A 24,477-nucleotide genomic window follows, 5' to 3' on the forward strand; every position below is an offset into this window, starting at 1 on the left:
CTTCCAAGTTGCAGGCCAGGTGGGTGCACGTGGCTGGAGGTCAGGGTCACGCTCCCTGACTCACAGGCCAGACTCTGGTTGCTGAGCTACCTGGAGGTCTCTCTCGGCCAACTCCGAGATGCCTCTGTGTCTGTGTCAACTGCCAGAGGCAGGAAGTTCTTTCTCAAGTTCAGCCTGTAACGGGAAAGGTTAAGACCCCAGGCTGAAAGTCGGGAGACCCAAGTTCCAGTCCCGATGCCACCGCTACCGTGCTGTGGGCCCACCCCTGGGTCACGGAACTTAGCGGGTGACTCCTGACGCTCCATCAGTCTGTGGCGCAAATGTAGGACATCCTGTAGGTCACTCAAATGCTGTTGCTCACACCTCTCGCAGACCTTGGGGCCGAGGTCTCCATCTGTTCCTGCTTCGGACGCTATGGTATAGTTGGGAATAGCCCCCTCGGGCCCCGTGAAGAGCTGTGCCTTTCCTTTCAGAATGGAGCCTCCCCCAGGCCCACGGTGAGCGTCCAACCACACAGAAGGGCCCCATTTTCCATAGCACTGCTTCTCCTCTATTCTCAGAGGGGAATCCCCAGGGCTCAGGCTCCACCTCCCTCCAGACCCTGGAGCACCAGGCTGGGCTGGAGCCTCTTGGAGCTGCGTGCCAACCCCTCCAACCCCCATGGAGATGTTTAGGTGCACAGAGAGTGGGGGGCAGAACACAGAGATGCCCCAGGCCCCGCTAAAGCACTGAAAACCATCCGGACTTCGGGAAAACCCCGAATTCCACTGTCCAGAGGCCCCCACTGCTGATCAGGGAAAGAGGCCACAGTTCCCCTTCTGGTTAAGCCGCCAACTGCTCCGATCAGAGGAATGACAGCAGCTGCCTTCATGTAGGTCAGGACCCAGAGTGGGACCTCTCCCTTCAGTCTCAGGAGGAGTAGAGATGGGGCCGGGATCAGATCAGGAGGCCAGGGAACAGAGGCTGTGGGACTGGAAAGAGGGGGCCTGGGTGGTTTCCTGTGTCTCTTGCGAATTTTCTGTAAGGAGGGGCTCCGGGGCACCAATTTTTTCCAAAAGGAAGCTCCACGACATAAGCTGCCTTCGCACAGCAAGACTGCTGTGGTTGTGCAGATTATTTCAGATCAATAAAAACAGCCACGCTTTCCAAAGGTGCTTTATTCACACTTTCCGTGAGATTGAGAAATCATCAATTGCCCCTGTGAAGAATGAGAACGCCATTTTAAGGATGACTTTGGACGCGGGTGGGGAGATGGAGACATTGAAATCATGTTTATTAGATGTTGGGAGAGCTGACCAACCTTCAGACTGGGAGATCTTGGCAGAGATGCCACCTCCATCAGACTAGGAGCTCATCTGAGGCAGGGCTATGTCTCCTCTATCTGACTGGGAGCTCCTGGGTGGCACAAGTCCCCATGAAATCATGGGGAGGCTGAAGCCCCTGGAGAAGCCTTAGCAGAAATGCAGGCCCCCCTCCGTTGCTTCTTAGAAGGGGGAGCTTGGTGAGAATCTCCCACGGTTTCGCTCTGTCCTGTGCCACCAAAGACAGTTTTCCAAAAGCTTTCCTGTACTGCACCCTGCATGAGTGTGGGCAGGCTGAGCGAAGGAAGAAGGGCCTCCCTCTCTCAGGGTGTTTGGGAGCTGGCTCTCTAGAGACTAAGGCGCGGGGGGATATGCAAGTCTATTTACTCCTTGGCAGAAACACAAGTCTCCTTGGCTTCAAAGAAAAGAAGCTTAAAAAGTCTTGGGCGCCAAGACGCAGACATCAAAAGCCTCCTGCCCACTGCCAAACAGACATGTTAAGGGCAAATGAAGCTGAAATGTACAGGTTCAATTTCCCTTGAAATGTACCTGTCAGCCCAGAAGGAGATTAGAGAAGCAGAGGGCTCTTCCTGGCCCACCGTATCCACCCTCCTCCCGGCACCTGGTGCCCCAGGTCCCCATCCCTCCCCAGGGCCACCGAAATCTCTTCCTCCTTGTGTTGGCTGCTCATTCTCTCGGTGTTTCCGGAAAGGAGGAGAAAGCTCGTCTAGAGACGCACTGAGTTTGAAGGCAGAGCAATGGATGGGTTGATAGGGGAGAGTCTTATAAGGATCTCAGCTCTAGAAAGGAAATTGAGAGTTCTTTGCCTCCTTCTTTGGGCAAAGGACTTTAAAAAGGACACAGCCTCTCCATCCCAGGGATGCCCAAGTCTGGTGGGGCGGGGGGGGGGGGGCAGCTTCTGAACCAGGAACCCTCAGTTTGAGGGGAATTTCACAGCCCAACTAGAGAGGAAGCGCTCTCCTCATCCAATGGGGGCAGAGACGACTTGTGCCACCCAGGAGCTCCCAGTCAGATAGAGGAGACATAGCCCTGATGAGCTCCTAGTCTGATGGAGGTGGCATCTCTGCCAAGATCTCCCAGTCTGAAGGTTGGTCAGCTCTCCCAACATCTAATAAATAATCAGAGCTTTTCCAGCGCTGCAGAGTCCCTGCATGAGCCTTTACCAGATTTGCCATAAGCAAGGACAGCTGCTGGGCATCTGGGTACCAGATGCTCTCCTCATCTGCTTCTTGCCCATACCCAGGGACCCGAGACCTCTCCCCCACTCACACTGGGAGCCTGGGCAGAGCCCAGACTGGGCCATCCTGATCATCCTCACCCATTCTCCTCGCTCCATCAACAATCACCACCTAACATTCTGGGAAGCCTAGGCTCCCGACACTGAAATATCGCTCCCCCTCCATCTAGCAAGAGCACCAGAAAAGCAGCAACACAATCACTGAGGAGTTATTGAGTGCTTGTTGTGTGCCAGACGTACGTAATGTGAAATAGCCAATAAGGCGGAGTCCTGACCCTGGAGGATGCCCTGTCCCAAACGCAAAGTTGTCATACAATCTGAGGCCTGCTGTATGGAGCGTGTCTGTTTGAGTCCTGTGAAGGCACAAAGGAGGGAGTGATTAATTCTGCCGGGGGTACGGGTGGAGGAGAGGCTTCCCAGAGGAGGAGACATTTGGCTCAGGCCTTAAAACATGAGCAGGAATTTGCCAGGAGGAATGAGCATTCCGGCAGAGAGATAAGGTAAAGTCTCCAAGGAGGCACAGGTTATGGGACTCAGGGATTTAAAAAAAAAAGGAGCAGCCTGCGTGTCCAGCCGTGGTTCTCAGACTATGGCCTGCATCCCTTGGAGGGCTTATTAGAACTCAAATTACCAGGCCCCGTTCCCAGACTTTCTGATTCGGTGGGTCTGGGGTGATGACACCAGTCCCAGGACTTTGCCTTTGAGAACCACACTGGTAAAGGACCGTGACAAATTAGATTATTAGTCCCAATTCTTCAAGTCCCCCTGTAATAGAATTACAGATCTGCTCCTTTTGCCCGTGACTTGCCTCCTCCTGGTAGAGGTGCCCCGTTGGGCTTGCCACGTGGGGGCGTGACCAATGACGTGTGTGTGAGCAGAGACTTTAAATTTGCTTGCGTGGTTCAGCATGGCATCTCATGCTTCTACTACCTGCCACGGAAGAGCATGCTTTGGGCACCTGCTGATCCCAGAATTGGAGCTACGTGTCACAGACTACAGCTTAACACAGAACTGCCCCAGCCCACCTGAAGACCCGTGAGTGAGCTAAGTAAGTGTTTGCGATTGTAAGCCATTGGGATTTGGGGGGTTATTTGTTATACAGCATTATCATAGCAGAAGCCTGACTAATCCAAGGGCTTTGAATGATATGCTATGCAGACAGGAGACTAAAAGCTGAGTGTAGAGTAGATCTAGTCAGGCAAAAGTGGAGGCAGGGAGGCCAGGTAGGAGGCTGTCGACATATTTCAGTTGAGACACAGGATGAGCATCTCACTAAGCAGAGGAGAGAGAGCAGAGGACGGACCGGAGAGGTGTGAAGGTGCTAGAACTCCCAGGGGACTAACTGAAGAAAGGAGGGAGGCAGGCATTCACTACAGTGGCCACACTTTGTTTGGGACAACAGAGAAAACAAGGAGCAGTCCACAGAGAACACGGGCGCCTTTTGTTCCATGATGCCCCGGGAAGACCCATCACACCAGGAAAGCCAATAAACACATAGAGTTGCCCCCCAAGACCCCCACCACCCCCGCTGAACAGGCTCCTAGTTGGGGTACACACTCAGGCAAGCTGGGATCTGCCCAGAGCCGCATCTAAGAGCTGCAGGAGTCTGGGGGGGGGGGGGGGGGTTGCCTGGCTGAGGGAGTGAAGGAAGCCACAGCAATTTCTGTTGTTTTTCTCCAATCTGCTTGGTTCTAAGTCAGCTGTAGACGAGCTTCGCCCACAACCACCAGCCTTTTAATTTAATTGTGTGGTGCTGGGGTGTTTTTCCCCCTAGCAAATACATCAAAATTGTCACATTGTAAATAAACAGCCTTCTTCCTCCACTCAACGCCCACCCCCCATCCGCCACCACCCGGCCCTACACACGCACAGCTGTAACAGCTGGAAAGGAGAGAGGGCCGCCGGGGGGCGTGGGCCCCTGAGGAAAGCCGGGAAGTTCCCCTGGAGGGAAAGGAGACAGATAAGCCCAACAGCTGCCTTCAGAGCCAACACGACCTCGGGACCAGATTCTTCTGTAAGCCCCTGCCAACTGGAGACCCCATGGAGCCATGGAGAGGCCTTGAGGCAAGCTGGGCCACTGGGGAGCGTAGCTAGCCTCTCTGAGCCTCAGTTTCCTTATCCGGAAAGTGAGTTTTGGTTACAGCTACAACAGAGCCTTGTAAACCGTAAGGTATTTGAAGACTTCATAGTGACTTGTTGCACAGTTACAGCGTAGAGTTACAGGTGCAGGCAGGCTTGGGCCTTACCCTGGCTGCATCACTTACTGTGTGATCTTACGCAACTTATATAACCTCTCTGTGCCTCCGTTTCCTGGTCTATAAAATAGGACTGAAAAGAGCACCCGACTCACAGGACTGGGTGAGAAGTATATGCGGTACCTATAAAGCACGTAGAACAGAGCTGGCACGTGGTAAGGGACTGAGTGTTAGCTCAGTGTTAGCTGAGCTCTTAACCATATAATGAGGAGGAAACCAGAGAATCACAGCCTCCCTCCAGGCTACTCAGCTTCCATTCCCAGGCGGTATTCTATGAAGAGTGAGAGCACAGAGACGATTTGAGGTCCAGGGGACCGTGGCAAGAACTCTTTTCCGCTGAGTTCTCCCTCTTGAAAAGCAGACCTTGCCAAGGAATGTGTTCTCCCTTCCCCAAACACACACACACACACACACACACACGCAGCGAGGAAAGTGGAGACGCAGAGCAGGTGCCCCCATTGGGAGGAACAAGTAAGGGGAGGGAAACCCTGTCAGCACATTCCCTCAGGGCAAGAAAGGGTGGGGGTCCCTCCTCTCTAGTTGAGACACCCACAGAAAAAAAGGAACAGATCCAATCAAGTCCAAAAATATTAATGATTCACCCCTACTGGTTTAAGTGCCGGTAATAGAGCTGTGGAGAAAACTGGCAATGTCCCTCGTTCCTTGGAATATCCCTCCCTCCTGTGCGGCGTGACGGGTCAAGCCTGGGCTCTGGCATCAGCTGCCATCACTTTGGACCCCATCTTGTCACTTTTAAGTTTGCGACCCTAAGCGGGTCATTTAACGCCCCCCTCACCCCAGGGTCCTCCTCTGCGAAAAGGAGGTGACGCTCCCCATCTGCAATGTCATGAGGATCGAACCAAAGAGCATGCCTGCCAGGGGCTCCAGAAATGCTTGCTCCTCAGGTCTGCGCTATTTCAGTGTTTCAACCTGTGCGCCGCACACTGCTGATGATGTTTCCCTCTTCCCTTCATGGCGGAAGGATTTTAGCTGGACACGTGGCCCTCCAGAAGCAACCTCAGTTCCCAGCCTCCCTTGCCGCTAGATGGGGCCAGCGGTGTTTGGGAAGACGTGTCGTGTGCATTCTGGGGGATGCTCTTGAAGAGGGTGGCTGGCTGGCCCTCCTCCTTCTCCGGTGCTCCCTCTCCCCGCTTCTAACTGGTGGGAAAGCAGACCCAGTGGACGTGCCGGTTAGTCGTCCCACCCACGCTAAGGAGGGCAGCACCCTGAGATGGGAGAACAGTCAGATAGAAGAGATCCCCAATGCCAACGGGCCGCCACGTTAAGTTGGCCTGCCGGTGGCCAGCCTAGAAACATGAGAAAGAAACCAACCCCGATCTCCTTTAAGCTACTGTTACCCTAGGCCTGCGTATGGCAACTGAAGGTGTCTCCCAGTTGAAAAAATTTCCTGAGTCGCCACGGCCTGCCATCACAGCTCAGTGGCAAAAGGAGTGGAAAAGAACATGAGGAAGGTTTGCCGAGGGCGGGGGGCGGGGTGGGGATGGTAAGAATAGACAGATGGGCCATCAAGATGGGACAGACTGGGTTAGTGATGGGGTGATGGAGGCAGAGAGTCTGTGAAGACTCCAAGATGCCTTGTTTGGAGGATGAGAATGTGACGATATGGCTAGTTACATGGGACTGTGAGGCGAGCCGGTCTGGGGGCGGTGATGAGCCCAACTTGGGACAGGGGGACCAAGATGCGTTCATGACCTCCAAGATGCAGGGCAGCTCTGGGGGTGGAGGTGGAGACCTAGGGACCATCTCTCGAAGGAGCTGAAGCCCAGGGACAAACAAAACATTGCGACAGGATATAGACAAGTACATACATATGTACACAGTGTGATTGATAACGTATGAGAATAAGGTGCTATTTCGGAGCAAACAGGTTGCATGAGAAGAGTTAGGGCAAAGTCCATGAGTTCATGACGTTTAAACGGAGATCTAGAGCACACGGAGGGTTTTCAGGGACGTGGCAGGAGAGCGATGGGGCAGAAGGGTGACGAGCAGAGAAAACAGCACAAGGAAAGGCCTTGTGGTTGGGGAGACTTGGCATGATTGAACCCAGACGCAATGGAAATTTGCCATTCTTTTTGGCTATTCTACATTAGAACCCCCTTGCTATGTTGAGGAGTCCCCCTACTTCTGCAAGACCTTCTCACCAGTCACTACAAAGGTCAGATAATCACATGCCCGGTGTCCCTTGCAGCCAGGATGCAGGCACCGGGCCGGGGCCGGACCATCACAGACCATGCCGTGCCCTGCTCTGTCACCCTGGGCTGTGCCGACTGCACAGAGCACAGGTGCAAGGCTCTTGGTCATTTGAAGTGATAATCTGGGGCCGCCTGGGTGGCTCCGTCGGTTAAGCGTCAACTCTTGGTGTCAGCTCGGGCCACGATCTCACGGTTCCTGAGTCAGTCCTGCATCAGGCTCTGCCCTGACAGTGGAGCCTGCTTGGGATTCTCTGCCTCTCTGTCTCTTTCTCAAAATAAATAAATAAACTTTAAAATAAATAAAATAAATAAATAAATAAAATGATAATCTGTTGGAGCCCTTGGAGGACTCTGCTTCGTTGCATAGAGCCCTACTTTATCTGGCTCCCAGTCTTTATACATGATAGAAATCTGCTTTCTGACCCCCTGCACCATTGTTATCAGAAACCCCGCACCTGCCACGGGGCCCTCTCCATAGACCCAGATGCCTGCTTTCTGATGCAGAATTCCACTTGATTCTCCAGAACTCTACTCAGCTTCCCGGAACTCTGCTCTTGGCTTTTTTTCTTTAACTAGATTCCCAATGTTGATATACAGAGACTGCCTTTATTCTACATAAACCCTGATTGGTTATAAAGAAACTCACCCAGTTACACAGAATCCTGCCTTTTTCTTCAGAACTGTGCTTGGTTATGCCGAACCCTTGGTGATTTGATAGAAATCTGAATTCACAGAATCCTGCTTTGTTACAGAGAAACTTGCCGTCTCTAACGGCCCTGCCCCATTAGAGAGAGAACTCAGTACCATCGTGCGAGCAGCATTGACTCAGACACCTGCCCTGGGGTTCAGGACCCTGCTGCCTATCTGACCGCTGCTTTTGCCAATCTCATTGTTCTTTGGGACCCATTGTGGCTGCACAGAGTCCTCCTGGGGGGTTCAGAACCCCAAGTTTTCTGTAGCGCCCCGACGTTGGCACATAGAAGCCTACTGGACACTGAAGTTTTCTTTGGTTAGTAGGGCCCCGTCCTGGTTCACGGATCCCCACGTTCTCTGAGGAAGTCGAGCATCATAGTGGCGTCTGTAAGGACATGGGCGCCTGTACAAGCCTTTGTGAGGCAAGCGGTAGGAGGAACCGCTCGTGGGTCCTCCCAATACAGCCCTCACCCTAGGCAAGGCTGGGAGGATGTGCACCCCCCAAATCGGGATCCGGGCCCCGCTTTGCTCTTTCGTGCCCCTGCCAGAGAAGACTCAGGCTTCAGCTCTGCACAGCAAAGGGCAAACAGAGACCGTGGTCAAGGCCTCCAGGAGAGAGACAAGCACCCACCTTGCCTCTCCTCAGGGCTAGCCCCAGCTGCCCGGGCACAAATCTACTTGGACAGAAATAATCAGCCGAATTAATTTAGCTTTAAATAGCAGCACTGAGAATGTTTCCACAAAATTTTCTCCTAGGAGAGCTAAGCAGAATTAATGATGGCACAAGATCGGAGAGAAATGTTATTTATTAAGGCCTAATCATCCCGGGGAGGGGGAAATCATCATAACATAATAAAGCGGAAATCAGCCAGCCCGGCCCAGCCCGGCCCCACTCAGCCCAAGAGCCAAGGAGGGGGCCTGGGAGCCCGGGATCAGGGGAGCGTCATAGAGAAGCTTCCTGCAAAATGAACGGTGCCTTTTGGGGCTCCCCAGGTCCGGCCACATTCCTCCCAGGCTGTGTCCACACCAGCCCACTTGCTCCTTTCCTGAGCACCTCCGAAGGGGACCAGCCTCCACACTGTCAGGACACCTTCAAAAAACGGAGCTCTCCCAGAGAAGAATCTGTCGCGCCCCACCCCACCTCTGGCTGCCACCACCTTAAAGGGCCCTTCATTCGTTTGTGCTCACAACTATTATTTATCGAGCACTGAGATGTTGGGCTGCTCTGTGCTGGGAGAGACAGCGGGAAAAGCGGCAAACAAGGAAGTAAACAAGATGATGTCTGGCAGCGAGAAGGTTCTGGAAGCAACAAAGTGACAGAGATGGCAGCGGGTAGCAGATTTAGGGGACGTGGCTGGGAAGGGGCCCCGAGAGAAGACGACAGATGAGCTGATGCCTCAGCCGTTGGGGTTGGTCCTGTGACGACCTGGAGTCGGGGCAGAATATCCGGGCGGAGGGCAAGGCATGAGCAAAGGCCCAGGAAGAGGAGAAGAACTTGGCTTTCTGAAGACCAGAGAGGCTGGGGCCTGGCGGGTGACAGTGGGGGTATCAGGGGCTGTATTTGTTTCCCTCCGTCGGCACTTCTGCCCCCAAGAGTGTGGGGATGGGTCAGAGTCGGGGGCTTCCCAAGAGGGAGATGAGATTCGAGAAAGAAAGGATGAGGGGCCACTTACTCTGTGACCCCTGCCCACCCTGAGATCTTCCCCCCTTACAGCATGGCTTCTGATGTGCCTGGGGCTGCGTGTGACACTGTCCAGGCTGCTGTTTTCCTTAAGGGACGCTGATAGAGCAGAATAAGTCTGGAGGGGGCTGGCTCCCATGCCCTACAGGGGGTTTTCTGGATCTGTGGTCCAAAATGAAGGATCTGTAGTCAGAGAGGCCTGGGTTCAAATCCTTATTAGCCACATAACCACGGGCAAAACATTTAACTCCTCCAAACTTCACTTTCCTCAGCTATAGAGTGGGATAATGGTATCTACCTTGTACAACTCTTTAGGGGATTCAACGGGCGAGGAAGGTCCTGTGGCACCGGCATGATACCGCCCAGGTCACCAAAGTCCTCCTCTGTTGGAACCGTAGGCCGTCCATAACTTGGGTCTGGAGTGTGGTGATGTGAAAAGAGTCAAATGCGCCTGACCACCGGGACTCAGTTTCCTCATCTGGAAAGTGAGAGTGATCACCCCTCCCTCGGGAGGTCACTCGAGGGTCACGCGGGACGATACTGGGTAAACATCTGGCCCAGTAGCTCAGTTACTGCCACTCGCTCCCCAGAGCCATCTGCTTGGGCTGCGGTAGCAAAATACCACAGATGAAGTCGCTTAACCAGTGGCAATTTCTGTTCTCACGGTTCTGGAGGCTGGAAGTGCAAGATCAAGGTTCCGGCAGGGCTAGGTTTTCCGAGAGCTCACCTCCTGGCCTCCAGATGGCCATCTTCTCACTGTGCCATCTCGTGGGAGGTCCCAGGAGATCAAATCCAGTCCACCTACATGTGAAAACAGCACGGTAGACGTGTTTACAGCTCACATTTCAGAGACAGCGTCTCAGCTTTGGAATCCAGATGGAGCTCTGGCGAGAGAAGGAGTCCCACTCAGTCTCCAGAGCCCATCTCAGGGCCTGACCATTCTTACCGCCCCCCAGGCCCAGGGGGGCTTTTCTCCAGGCTGCAGGACTGATGTCTGACAGCCTGACCTGTCCCCAAAGACTCTGATGTGTGGGAGGGGCCCTACCTGCCCTTCTCAAGGTGCAGATTCCTCCACTGAAGTGTGCCCCACTCCATCCCCGCCTACTGGGGGAACAACCCTCACTAATCCTAAAAACACGTAGTCAGGGAGGCCCGTTGAATATGAAACGCTCCATATCCCTCGGGACTTTTCTGGGACCTAAAATTAAACACAGATGAAGAACTCCTCCAATCTAGCCAGACCAGCTTCTTGTTTTCCTGTCCAAGGAAGCCACGGGGATTCTGTGTCCTGAAATCGTCCCTCTCCTCCATTCACACCTAGGTCCCTTCGCCTCGCAGATGACCTCACCGGTCCTCCACCAGTTAGAAACCTTAGAGTCATGTTCCGCTTACTCAATCAGCCATCAGTTCCCATCAACTCTCCTTCCTGAGTATGTAATTATGCACTCCTTGTCTTCTTGTGAACATCTGTCGCTCTTGCCTGCCTAGCGTCCATACCTCCCTTGTTCCGATAAAGCCACCCTGATTTCCTCTGGGGAATGATCTCTCCCAGCTGGCAGTCCATGGGGATGGATGGAGTGCCCTAGGTTGACCCCAGGCACCAGCTGCAATGGGTAAACACGTGACCGAGGCCCAGCGAAGATTCCACACCCCCGGGCACAGTGGGTGTTTGAGGATAGACATTCGACCTCATCTCCGTCAATTCGAGTCAGGTCCTGGACCTACTGGGGATTGTTCTGGGGTGTCTTAGCTGTTACAGGTAAGCTGGATATGTTGATGGTCAACGTAGGGGCCACGCCTTCTGGAGAAAAAAGGCTGTGGGATGGACAGGGAGTGCTCTCCATGCATCGGTCAGCTTTGATGTGCAATAACCAGCCACAACGCTCCAGCACCATCCCCAGTATTTGTGCGGATGTGCAAGTAGGCTGGGGTTTGGCTGATCTGGGGCAGGCTCAGCTGGGCCACCCTGTTGTAAGAACAGCAGCGGTTGGGGTGGCTTCGCAGCTCATGGCTCTCGTCCTCCTGGGGCCGGCAAAGTGGCAAGAAAGCAAGCAGAAACCAGCAAAGTCATATAAGGACTGGACTCAGAACTGTCACCCTGTCACTCCTGCCCCTCCCATGGGCCAAGATAAGTCACATGGCCCAGAGTCAGAGACCACTGAAATCCACTCTCCTTCACGTGGTAAGAATGGCCAAGACCTGTTACCAGGGGCATGGATACGGACAGAGGTTAAGATGGGGGCTGGAATGTGATCTACTGTGAGTGGGCTCATTGGGACCTGGGGCCAGCTGAGCCTGAGCCATCTGCCTTCCCCAACCCCGCCCTCTTCATCCTGTGACAGATACCATGTTTGAACAACGGAGGCGGTTCTCTTCTAAGAGATAGGAGGAGCCTTAGCACGTACTGAGCTCCACTCTGTGACAAGTCCTGAGCTAGAAGCTATCCATCCATTCAGACCTGAACTGAAAACAGCTCTGTGGCGTGGCTGTGAGTACCCCTCATTGTGCAAATAGGAAATAGGGTCAGGGCCGGGGGCGGGGGTGGGTTGTGTGACCTGCCCGTCTCATGGTGAGGAAGCAGCTGAGCGGTCAGGGTTGAAAGTGCCCAGATGGTCAGCCTGAGAGCGAAGCATATGCTTTCTCCACTTTGTAAGGGTAAAGATCACCCTGGAAGCCCGTGGCACCCGTTCTCTGTTGCATGCTTCCTTCGGCCAGCCAAAGGAGTGGGAATAACAGCTCATGTTCCCCGAGCCCTTCCTGAGTGCTAGGGAACTGCTAAGCGCTTCAAACGCATTAGCGAACGTAATCTTTGCAAAAGCCCCGGATGCAAGTATTAGTACCGTCCCCATTTTACAGATGAGAAAACTGAGTCTCGGGGAAGTTGGAGAACTTGCCCAGTTCGCAAGTAGCACGGTCAGGATTCTGACCTCTCCCGTCTGGCAGCGGAGCTGGCCTCCTGGCCTCTGTTCAGGCCAAAGGGATGGTCCTTAAATCCCCTCGAAATCCCAAGGCTGGGTAGGAGGGTCAGAAGGGTCAAGCCTAGACCCTGCCTCTTCCCAATCTCCCCACACAGCCCCAAACCTTCACAGGTTCTCAGCTCGCCCCTCAGTGCCTGGTCCCAGAGCCAACCCTCTCTCTGGCTGCAGACGTGATAAATGGCTCCAATTATCCCCTCCGAGCTCTGATTTAATGTAATGTGTTATTAATGGCAACTGTCAGAGGAAAGCAAAGCGCCCACTGCGTGCCCGCTGCCTGCCTCCGTGCGGAAGCGTGCTCTCCAGGTGGAGAAAGGAGAAGGTGTGCAGGGTGGTGGCGGCGAGGCACCCCACCTCAATCTCCAGCTCCGTGGGCAGGGAAATAATTCAGTGCCCCTCCCCACCTCGGGCCCCAGGCTGAATGAACGCCACATTTTTGCCTGGCACGTTCTACCCATTGCTAATGCTCTGTTGCGTCCTTGACTGACAAATTAGGGGTTTGAACAAATCACGGGTGAGGGAGGCGGTGGGGGGGGGAGATGGCAGCTGCCCACCCTGCAATTAAGGGGGGGTGAGAGAAGGGGGGGACGAGGGGTATTCAGCCATCCCACAGGCATGCCTTCGTCTCGCGGGGTTTTGGCTGAGCGTTTTCAGGGTGGGGACGTGCAGCCCCTGGTAGTCTGCCCCCTGGGTCATCCCGCTCACCCAAGGCTGTAGCTTCTCACCAGCTTTAAGAGCTGTCAGCCAGGCCCTCTGAGACACGGGCTGGCCAGGTTTCCCTCGTCCCATCGGATAGAGGGAACACTGAGGTCCAGCGAGAGGTAGTGCTTTATCCCAGGTCACGGTGGGAGCGAGTGGGAAAGCCCGCAGTTGCACCTCAGGCTTCTGACTCCATCTGGAACCCTCCTGCTGCACAAGGCTATGTAAATGGCCACAGACAGCTTGCAGCGGGGAAGGGTACGGGGCTCTTCTCCCCGCTGCCCAGACAGACTCTGAGTCATCAGTCACAGGGCAGAGTCTGGCCAACTCTAGGGGTGGGAGGTTGTGTGCACGGACGCCACGGATGCTCGCTGACACGGTGAAGTCACGTCTTCTCAATATTGGCCAAAGGGATGGTCATATGGTCATGTGCTGCTCATATGGTCAAAAAGCAGACAGTGTCTGCGGTAGGCACGGGCGGGGGAGTCGATGGGACACAGGCCAGTGTCTGCTCCAGAAACGCTTTCCAGCCATCTCAATACCCTCTAAAAATGAGGTGCAGGAGGAAGACACGGAAGAGGGGACTGTCTTGTCAGTCCTGGCCTACTGATGCTGCTGGTGTCACCCAGGAATGCCTGAGGCACTTGTCAGGCTGTATTACTCCTGGCCAGCCCCACAGGCTTTTCCCCAGAGGGCCAGCGTTGTGGCTCCACCAGCCTTTGTGGTTCTTATTACGATCACAGGACGTGTTCTCCCTTGGAAACCATCAGGGAACTTTGAGGAATAAGATTTCTTACTCACAAGTCCTGTGGAGAGGACACAGCACGCCGGAGGGCCATACAGCGAGGCTGTGGGCAGAGAGAATGCCGACCTGGGGCTCTGCCTTTATCAGGGCCCAAGTGTGGGATGTCTATGGTTTTCCGGACTCACCCTTTAATGGTTAATATAAAGCATTTGAGTGGGAATTAGGGTGTGGGAAGGGAGAAGCGGGGTCCCTCCAGCAGGTCAGTTAGCCAGGTTAGTCCAGGCTTTCTGGAAGAGGCACCTACCTTCACGAGGGAGGGCGAGCCTAGTTCCTTACCTTGTTTTGCTAATAGCTGCGTCCACTAGCAAATGTTTACCCGAGATGGATGCCTTTTGAAATGGATGCTTTGACAACGGACAGTAAAACTCACACTACTGTTGACAATAAAGTATATTTTAAAATCAAAAATAAGTAAAATTGTTTTGTAGAAAGAAAGAAAGAAAGAACATAAAAAAAAAAAAAACCTCACACTACTAATACATGAGCTATCCCTAGTTGGATGAGGTCAAGGAAAACTTCTGAGAGAGAAGATGTCCGAATTGGCCAAGCAAAGGGGAGGAGAGGTCATTCCAGCAAAGGGAACAGTGAGGATAGGACTCTGGAGGGGAGGAATGAATGGGGCTCTGACGTCCAGACAAAGAGGCATTGGCTAGAGAGCCTGTAAGGAAACCGAGGTGAGAAGGACCAGGCGAAGGAAGAAGTGTTGCCCCCCCCACCTGCACCCTCAGGAGCCCCTGTGGCTCTCAGCAGGGAGGTGAGGTATGTGCCCCAGAAAGAGCATCCTGGCTCTGGTCTGGAGGGTTGGAGGCCGCAGGACCTCCAGGGGAAGAGCCGTGGCAGGGCGTTCCCACTGTCTGGAGTGGCGGAGGCAGGCACTACGGCCAAGGTTAAGCAAGGTAGCGATAGACGTTCGAAATATATTAGGGAACTTCTAACTGACTTACGGAGAGGTCGGGGGAGAAAGGAAGCAAAAAATGCCACCAGGCTTCTAACACAGGCAACTGTGGCTGAAGCAGCAGGAGAAGTTTCCCTGAGAGGAAGGTGAGAGGCAGGAGATAAAGGTCCGCGTGGGGTTGAAGGATATTTTTAATGTGTAAAGTCAGATAGAGCTGGTTTTCCCAGCATTCCCGAGCTGGACCAGAGGGGATGGTGATAAAGGGAAGGGATGATCAAAAAGGAAACCGTTTTCTGATGACAGTAAAACTAATACCTCCCGGGCTTGGGTCTGGAATGGGATCTTCTGCTGGGGAGGGGTGGCTGGACCCCTGCTTTCGCATCCCTCTGCAACTCTTTCTCTTCCATCCCCGGGGGCATCCACATGCTGGCCTGCAGGGTACTGCTACCCTTTTAACTCTGCTCCCAACTCCTCTCTTTAAAAAAAAAAAAAAATATATATATATATATGTATATATATGTATATTTGTTATATATATACTATATATATAATTTTTATATATTTATAATATATATACAATTTGTTATATATATAATATATATTTGTTATATATATATTTTTATATATTTGTTAACATAGAATAAAACTGGCTTCTGTTTGATTACAGTCCTATGAATTTACAGGTGCAGAGATTCACAGCAACAGAGTAGATCTGTCACTGGGGAAGAGTCCCTCATGCCACACCCCCTGTAGCTCCCATCTCTTGGCAACCATGACTCTGTTCTCTATCACTATAGTTCGGCCTCTTCTGGAATGTCATACGAACGGAACCACATAGCACGTGAACTTGCGAGACTGGCTGTTTTCACTCAGCATAGCGCCTTTGAGACACATCTAGATTGTTACGTGTATCAATAGCTCATTCCTTTTTACCGCTGAGGAGTATCTCGTCACACGGACGTACACATCCATTCGCTCACCGGAGGACAATTGGGTTGTTTCCAGCTTGGGGTGATTATGAACAGAGTTGTTATAAACGTTCACCTGCAATCTTCATTTCTCTAGGGTAAATACTTGTGAGTAGGACTGCTGGGTTGTCTGACACATATGTTTCTTCAGAAACTGCCAAACAGAGGCACCTGGGTGGCTCAGTTAAGTGTCCAACTCTTGATTTCGGCTCACGTGGTGTTCTCAGGGTTCGTGAGTTCGAGCCCCACATCCGGCTCTGCACTAATGGTGCAGAGCCTGCTTGGGATTCTCTCTCTCCCTCTCTCAAAAAATAAATAAATAAATAAATAAATAAATAAATAAACTAAAAAACAAAATTTAGAAACTACCAAACTTTGTTCCAGATTGGCGGGACTGTACTGAGTTTTGAGAGTTCTTTACAGATTACAGATAGAAGTCCTTCGTCAGATTTGTGACAAATATTTTCTCCTAGTCTATGTTTTGTCTTAGCAGTGTCTTTTGTTTGGTAAGAGTTTTTAATTGTGGTGAAGTCCAATTTATCAAATTTTCATTTTATGTGTAATGCTTTTTATGTCATAGCTAAGAATTCTTTGCCTAGCCTAAAATCACTAAAGTTTTCTCCTATGCCTTCTTCTAAAAAGCATCTGCCTTTTGTGGTTTTCAGATGCAGGACCCTTATATGTTATATATATATATATATATATATATATATATATATATACACACACACACTTACATATAAGTATTTCATATTTTTGGACTATTGTAAATGAGACTTTAAAAAAATTTAATGTCCAATTATTCATTGCTGGCATATAGAAATATGATTGATTTTTCTGTGTTGATTTTGTATCTTGTGACCTTGCTAAGCTGCAACTTAGTTGTAGGAGTTTTTATTTTTGTAGATTCCTTAGAATTTTCTGCACAAACATTTGGTCTGTGAATAGGGACAGTTCTATTTATTACTTTTCAATCTGTATGCCTTTATTTATTTTTCTTTCCTGATTGCATCAGCTAGAGCTTCCAACGGTGAGTGGACATCCCCGACTTGTTGCTGATCTTAGGGGGAAACATTCTATTTTTCACCAGTAAGTATGATGTTAGTTGTAGGTTTTTAATAGATATCTGTTATCAGGTTGAGGAAATGTCCTTATAGTTCTAGTTTCCTGAGAGTTTGTATCATAAATCACTACTGAATTTTGTTAAATGTACTTTCTGCATTAGTTGATATGATTACCTGGTTTTTCTTCTTCAGGCTGTTAATATGGTGGCTGACATTGATTAATTTTCAGATGTTTAAACAGCTTGACATCCTGTGATAAACTCTACTTAGTCGTGCTGTATTATTCTTTTTATGTATTGCTGGAATCAATTTGCTACTACTTTGTTAGGAAATTTTGTATCTATATTCATGGTGGAAATTGATCTGTAGTTTTTCTTCTCCTGCGCTTTCTACGTCTGGTTCTGATATTGGGATAATGCTGGCCTCATAAAATGAGTTGAGAAGTGTTCCCTCCTCCTCTGTTTTCTTGAAGAGATTGTGTAGAGTTTTTGATTTCTTTTTAAAATGTTTGGAAGAATTTGCCAGAAATATCATCTTGACTGGGAGATTTACTTTTTTGAAGATTTTTTTTTCATCTACAAATTCAATTTCTTTAATAACTGTAGGACTATTTAGGTTATCTATTTTATCTCGGGTGAGTTTTGGTAGTTTGTGGGATGTATACATTTCCTCTAAGTTGTTGAATTTATGTGCCTGTAGTTGTTCATATTATCCCCTTAATTTAACATCTATTGTGATATCCCTCCTTTCATTCCTGATACTCAGAATTTTGTCTTCTCTTTTTTTTCATCAGTCTTGCTAGAAGTTTATCAGTTTTATTTATGTTTTCAAAAGACAAGCCTCTGGTTCATTGATTTTTTTAAACTGTTTCTTCTATTTTCAATATTATTGATCTCTGTGCTCTGTCTTCCTCCTGCTTGCTTTGAGTTTATTTGCTCTTCCCTTTCTAGTTTCTTAAGACAGAATCTAGGATTACTGATTAGAAAATTTTCTTCTTTTCTAACGTAAGTGTTTCATGCCATAAATTCTAACTACTGCCTTACTATAGTCCACAAATTTTGATATGTTGTGTTTTCATTTTCATTCAGTCCAAATTATTTTCTAATTTCCCTTGAGGCTTCTTATTCAACTCACTGATTATTTAGAGGTATGTTGTTCAATTCAAAGTTATCTTTCCATTACTGATCTAGTTTCATTTCATTATGCTCAGAGAACATACTTTGCATGATTTCAATTAAAAATTGTTAATATTTGTTTTAGGACTCAGTGTATCCCCTAGCTTGGTGAATGTAATATGTGCACTTGAAAAGAATGTATATTCTACTTTCGTTGGGTTGACTGTTTTGCAAATGCCTATTAGATCCAGTTGATTGAATCACTTCTACTGATGTTCTGTCTACTAATCCTATCAATAACTGAGAAACGAATGTTGATATTTCCAATTACAATTACGGATTTGTCTTTTTGTTTCATGTATTTTGAAGCTCTGTGGTTAAGTGCATCCACATTTAGATTTTGTCTTCTTTATGAATTGATCCTTTTATCATTTGTAAAAACCTGCTTTCTCTCTGGTAAATTTCTTCGCTCTGAAGTCTACTTTGGTATCAGTAAAGCCACCCAGCTTTCTTTTGGTTAGTATTTGCATGGTATATATTTGTCCACCCTTTTACTTGTAACCTATCTCAATATATATGATGTGAGTGTCTTGTAGACAGCATCTATTTGGGTTAGAGTTGTTTTGTTTTGTTTTTTAATCCATTCTGATGATCTCTACATTTAAATGGGTGTGTTTAGACCATTTACATTTAATGTAACTACTGTTACAAACTGTATCCAAACTAATGTTTGGATTCAGAGATACCATTTTATCAGTTTCCTGTTTAATCCTTCTCTTCTTTTTTATTTATTTATTTCCTCCCTTTCTGACTTATTTTGGGTTGGGTGAATATTTTTTGTATTCTATTTTAATTTATAGTTCTTTTTACTATATATCTTTTTGCATAACTTTTTTCACAATGTTCTTTAGGGCAATGCCTGGGTGGCTCAGTTGGTTAAGTGTCTGACTCTTGATTTCAGCTTAGGTCACAATCTCATGGTTCATGAGATTGAATGGCACATCAATGAGTTCACCATGCTGTGAGCATGGAGCCCGCTTGGGGTTCTCTCTCTTTCCTCTCCCTCTGCCCCTCCCCCTACTCATGCACACTCTCTCACTCTCTCTCTCTCTCAAAATAATTTTTTTAAAAAATGTTCTTTAGTGATTGCTCTAGGAATTAAATTATATATACTTAAGTTTTCACAGTCTACTTAGAATCATTATTTTATCACTTCAAGTGGAATGTGGAACCTTATCACTAAGTTCCTTTATCTTCATCTATTTAGGTTATAGTTGTCTTATATTTTAGATACATACTGAATATATCTAACTTCCCCAAGTCACATAGTAAGTGAGTGGCAGAGACAGAATCCCCCAGGCAGCCTGGGGCCAAAGTCAGGAGCATAACTATTCCCCAAAGGTGCCCCTGGTTCCAATCTGGCCAGCATATTGGACCTTCCAAAGAGCCCAGAGCTGGTTATAAAATGTCTTGACCCCCAGAGATAAGAAGGCTATCCCAGGTCACCCCATCAGACCAGGACCCTGAAGGAAAACACATTGCATTTCAGATCCCATGTGTCCTTTTGGCTAGGAGTCTTTGTGTTATGCACAACTTGCCCAACAGTTCATGGCAGCCCTGCCCTGGGGTTCACACTTCAGCCAGTAAATGGCTTTGCTTTTCTGGAACTTTCTGGGCCTTTTCAGCAAAACCAGAACGGTCTTTGCAAACTGAGCAATATTACTCCAGCCAGATGAGGGAAGCTCACACAGTATTCTACAGGAGCGGCTTGATATCTTTATCATCCTGGCTGGCGGCTGGAGCCCCCCTGTCGCTTCTGTGGCTGAACTCCCTCCTTCTCTTCTTTTCCCTCATCCTCCAGGGCTGAGGAAGAGAGTGCATTTCTTGCCTGTCATCTTTCTGCACAACTGGAATCGACAGGTCCTTGGGAAGAGGGACCGGCCCCTCCTCTGACAGCGAACTAGTTCTAGATAAATGAGTATTGGTTTTGCTCTGTTTGTTTTTCATTTGTAGCTCTCCTTTGATTTTTTTTTTTTCTCTGCAAAATGGGTTAAGCAATGATAGCATGGTCTGCTTCTGCAGTTGCATTGATTGGGCTGCTCCTGGAGTCTGGGTCTTTTGCTGGCTTTTCTGTTTTGTTTAACGTTCCATCCTACCTCCAACTGGACTCCCTCTTTTATATCTGTGGAAGGGCGAGAACTAATATAGAGAGAGCATCTATGAGTGCCGGGCACTGTGCTTGGGATTTATGCCTGTTGTCTCATGCTACCTTTAGAAATCAAAACAAAACAAGCCAAAGTGGTAGGCATCATTCCTCCTACTTTGCAGATGAAAAGGGGGCTCAGAGAGGGTTCCAAAACTCGTTCAATATTGGATAGCTGGAAGTCAGCAGCTCCAGTTGGGGCTCTTCCCCTGCTTCCCCTGCCAGACACTGGACAGCTCACCATGTGGCCCTCAACAGGTGGTCCTTTCTAGACCTCATGCTGCCTCTCTGTGAAACAGAGACAGCTCAAAGGCACTTAGAGACCAACAGTACGTTGTGAGTTATTCCCCCAGATAGGGAAACTCTGAGCTCATTAGAAAAAGGTCAAAAGCAAAAGGGGATCATGACAGTGAAGGGGAAAGGAAGCATGGTAGGGTCGGGGAGCAAGGAGGGTTGGGGGACAGTGGGTGGTCTGGTATGCAAGTGTGTTTGCTGGGTGAGCAGATTCCCAGGGCTGGTAAGTCCTGGTTTTCATAGCAGCCAACGGGATGCCTGACTGTTTTTTTTTCCTCTCCCTCCTCCATGTGGTCGTCCAGTTGCTGGGCATTACAGAAACTCACCTTTAGGGCAGATTATAAGAACTCACAGCTAGAAGGTTCTTGCGGACTGAAGAAGCCCTTTGGGGTACCTGGGGCTTGGGACTTAGCATGCCAACAACTCCTGGTGGGCGTATGCAGGAGACAGGGATTCTCTGTGGGTCACCTGAACACTCTGAGATGTCCACAGGGCTTAAGACTGGCTTAGGTGAGGAGGCGCCTGGGTAGTTCAGTCGGTTAAGCGTCCCTCTTCGGCTGGGGGTCATGATCTCACAGTTCATGACTTTGAGCCCCACATCGGTCTCTCTGCTGTCAGCAGAGTCTCCTTGGGATCCTCGGTACCCCGTTCTTTCTGCCCCTCCCCTGCTTGCCCTCTCTCTCTCTTTCTCTCTCTCTCAAAAACAAACATTAAAAAAAAGAAGTAGCAAAAAGTTGAGACTGGAGGGCTTACCATTTTCCAGGCACTGATTTAAACATTCTCCATATATTAACTCATTTCATCCTCAAGATCGCCGCAGGGAGAGCATTATCCTTTCTTTACGTCCATCAAAATACAGGGACAAGTGCTTTGGAGAAAAAGCAGAATCAGGGGCAGAGACACAAGGATGGTGAGGGAGGCCCACCCAATGAGACGACACCTGAGCCGAGACCTAATCGAGGGAGGCAGAGGATCTGCAAGGCAGGGACTGGGCTCTGTAGTGGGGACCAGCTCAGTGGGTCTGAGCGGCCGCGGGACGGCGTGATGGAGGAGGCCAAGCAAGCAGGGCCGGGTCACCCATGCCTTGCAAGCCACGTGAGGAGGCAGGGACTATTGTAACCATGGTGGCATGCCTTGGGAGAGTCTGAGCCAGGTGACATCATCTGATGATGAGCAGAAGGTGACTGTGCACCTGCCAGAGTCATCTTCCTAAGGCACTCAGGTAAACGTCTCCCAATCCTGCCCCTTTCCCCTCTCTATTTCCAAAACTCTTTACAGGCCCCTCTCGGTCCTCAGGGTAAAGGCCAGGCCCCCAGATGCAGCCCTGCCCCGGTGGCCTCTCAGTCACACCATCCCCAACACCCCACCCCCCCCTTCCCAATCACCTGTGTAAACCATTGTCCTCTAAATCTGCTCACTCTGCCTGGGATGCCCCCGTCCTTACTTAACTGGGTACCTCCTCCCCACCTCGCCTCTGCAGTCATCTCCCTCAGGGACGCTTTCCTGGACGCCCCGTCCTGCAGCAGGAGTCGGCCCTGTGCCGATGGCCGTCAGAGCATTTGTCGCAGGAAGAGTCATTATCTGCCCTCTCGTCGGTCTCCACCAGATACTGTAAGCTCCCGTGGGCCAGAACTGGGAATTACCCATCAGTGTGCCTCCAGTCCCTAGAGTGTGCCTGACGGACCTATGTAGGTGCTTAGGGAACACTGAACACATGAATAATAATAATTGAATTAATAATATCCGAGCAGAGCAACCCCTCTCCCCGCCCCCACTCCGTGAGGCTTCCTGGATCCCAGGGTGGGGGGTGAAGGGACCAGAGGAGAGAAGCAGCACTGGCTGGGCCAGGCCGGGAGCCAACTGTGAGCCTGACTTCCAGAGGCAGGCGGCAGAGCTCATAAAAGGCCCAGTTACATTTATAGCCATGTTCTTATTAAGCACCAGGAGAGGAGAGATGAATCATACCCCCTCCTCCCGCCCACCGCCTGGGGAGGTGGAGGCCACCAGCCAGCCTGGCCTTAAATCTCGGGAAATCTAAAAGTCACAAGTGCTCAGGGCCAGCCCTGCATCACCAGGGACAGCAGAGTGTGGAATGTTGCTTCTCAGGCAGAGTCCCGCCCCTCCAGGGTCCAGGCCGCGGGCACAGGAGGGAGAGGGCGGGAGGGACGTGCACGTGCCTGAGAAGTTCTGGGAGCAGGGCTTTCGAGCCACAGAGCTGCACTGAATGCTGCGTGACCTCGGGGAAGTCTAATGCCATCGCTGAGCCTTTGGGTGATACACTCTCCCCTTAGTGAACAGAATCCAGGTGTTTCTGGGAACACTCCCAAAAGAAATGATGTCTTCCCTCCCCTCAGTCTTCCCATTGCACAGAAAAAGAAAGTAGGGCCCAGAGGGGACCCGGGCTACCAGACTTCTAGCAACTGCTGTTCTGAAAGTGCAGCGGGTTCCTAGACTAGACGTGGCCTTGAGGGTGAGGCCAGGGATACCATTTACAAACATGTCCTCATGGCGTCCCCACCCAATCCCTAATCCCGGAGCCACGGTAGCCATCACCCTCTTGAAACAGAACAGGGGCGCTAAGCAAATGTTCTGCCCCCACGGGGCTCCCCTGGACAGCAAGGGGGAGGGGTGAGGGCAGCCACACCTGTTTTGCAGGGGGAGTAACTGGGCACAGACCACCTGCCAACAGGACTGGAACTTGGATGGGGTCTTCTTCATACCTGAGGCCTCTTTCGCCTTCTTTTTGTGTGTGTAATTGATTTCAGTGAGATTTATTGAGGTTTTTCAACCCTTTTTTATTGTGAAATATAGCACAAATACCAAAAAGTGAATAATCCATAACTGTGGAGCTTAATGAGTTATATAAAGTGAAACCACCTCTCAGGCCCCAGAAAATAAGATGTTGCCAGAAGCCACCATCCCCCTGCCAGCTCCTCCCTCCCTGCTCGGGGAAACCACATTCTGCTTTTATGGGAGAACATTTCTCTACCCTGTACTGAGCCCACTCACCTGGAAATTCGAAAGAATGAAGAGCACGGAACTAGAAGGCAGGAGGCATGGTTCTGGTTCTACTCCCCTCTCCGAGCTTAGTCTCCTCATCTGTAAAGGAGAAGATTGGACCCATCAAGCCAGAACAGTCTAGAATCCTAAGCCAGCAGGAAAACAAATTCTGCTGGGGGAAATCTGTGTGCGTGTGCAGAGGTGAAGAGTAGGAATCAGAAGGTACCTGGACATACCTCTGCAGGGTGCTGTTTCCTTCTTCCTCGTTCCAGGGAAGCAGTGATGTCCTTCTTCCACCACGCCTGGGGCGCTTGTGACTAGGGGGCGCCTCCTTCTGCCTACCTTGGAGACGGAGTTTTGGGGTCTCCTGTGCAAAGAGCTGTGGGCAGTCCTGGGGTTCTCCAGGCTTATACCCCATCCCTGCCAGGAAGGCTTTGGCTCAGTTCTGAGTATTTCCCTTTTTAAAAAAAGATGTAAGGGGCACCTGGGTGGCTCAGTCAGTTAAGCATCAGACTCTTGATTTTGGCTCAGGTCATGATCTCACAGTTCGTAAAACTCACATTTGGGATTCTCTCTCCCTCTCTCTTTGCCCCTGCCTCTCAAACAAAAACTAAACTTAAAAAAAAAAAAAAAAAAAGGTAAGAATCCAAAAGCCAAGCAGAATTCCATCCTTCTGTCACAAGCTCTGAGGTGACTTCTGGTCCTCAGCCTGTGCCTGCCCCAAGATGGCTGACCCAGCAGCGCAAGAGTTGGGAAGTACCTCCCCACGGAGAGGACAAGGAGAAGGTGAGAAGGCGAGCCCCTACTGTGTGCCAAGCACCGCAGAGGCACTTGGCATTCGCTGTCTGGTTGAATCAGCCCCCTCACACATTTGGAAGCAATATTAACACTTCCATTCTCCAAAGGAAGACCCTGAGGCTCAGAGTTTCAGCAACTTGTTCAAAGTCACACTGTTGGCAAGTGGCAGAGGCAGAGCCTGTCTGACTCCACACCTCTTTATTCTCACCCCATGCCCAGTCCTGGCATGGAATCAAGAAAGGAAGTCAATCTCTTCCCAA

This window comes from Felis catus, chromosome E1, assembly GCF_018350175.1.
Source record: "Felis catus isolate Fca126 chromosome E1, F.catus_Fca126_mat1.0, whole genome shotgun sequence".
Classification (NCBI taxonomy): Eukaryota; Metazoa; Chordata; class Mammalia; order Carnivora; family Felidae; genus Felis; species Felis catus.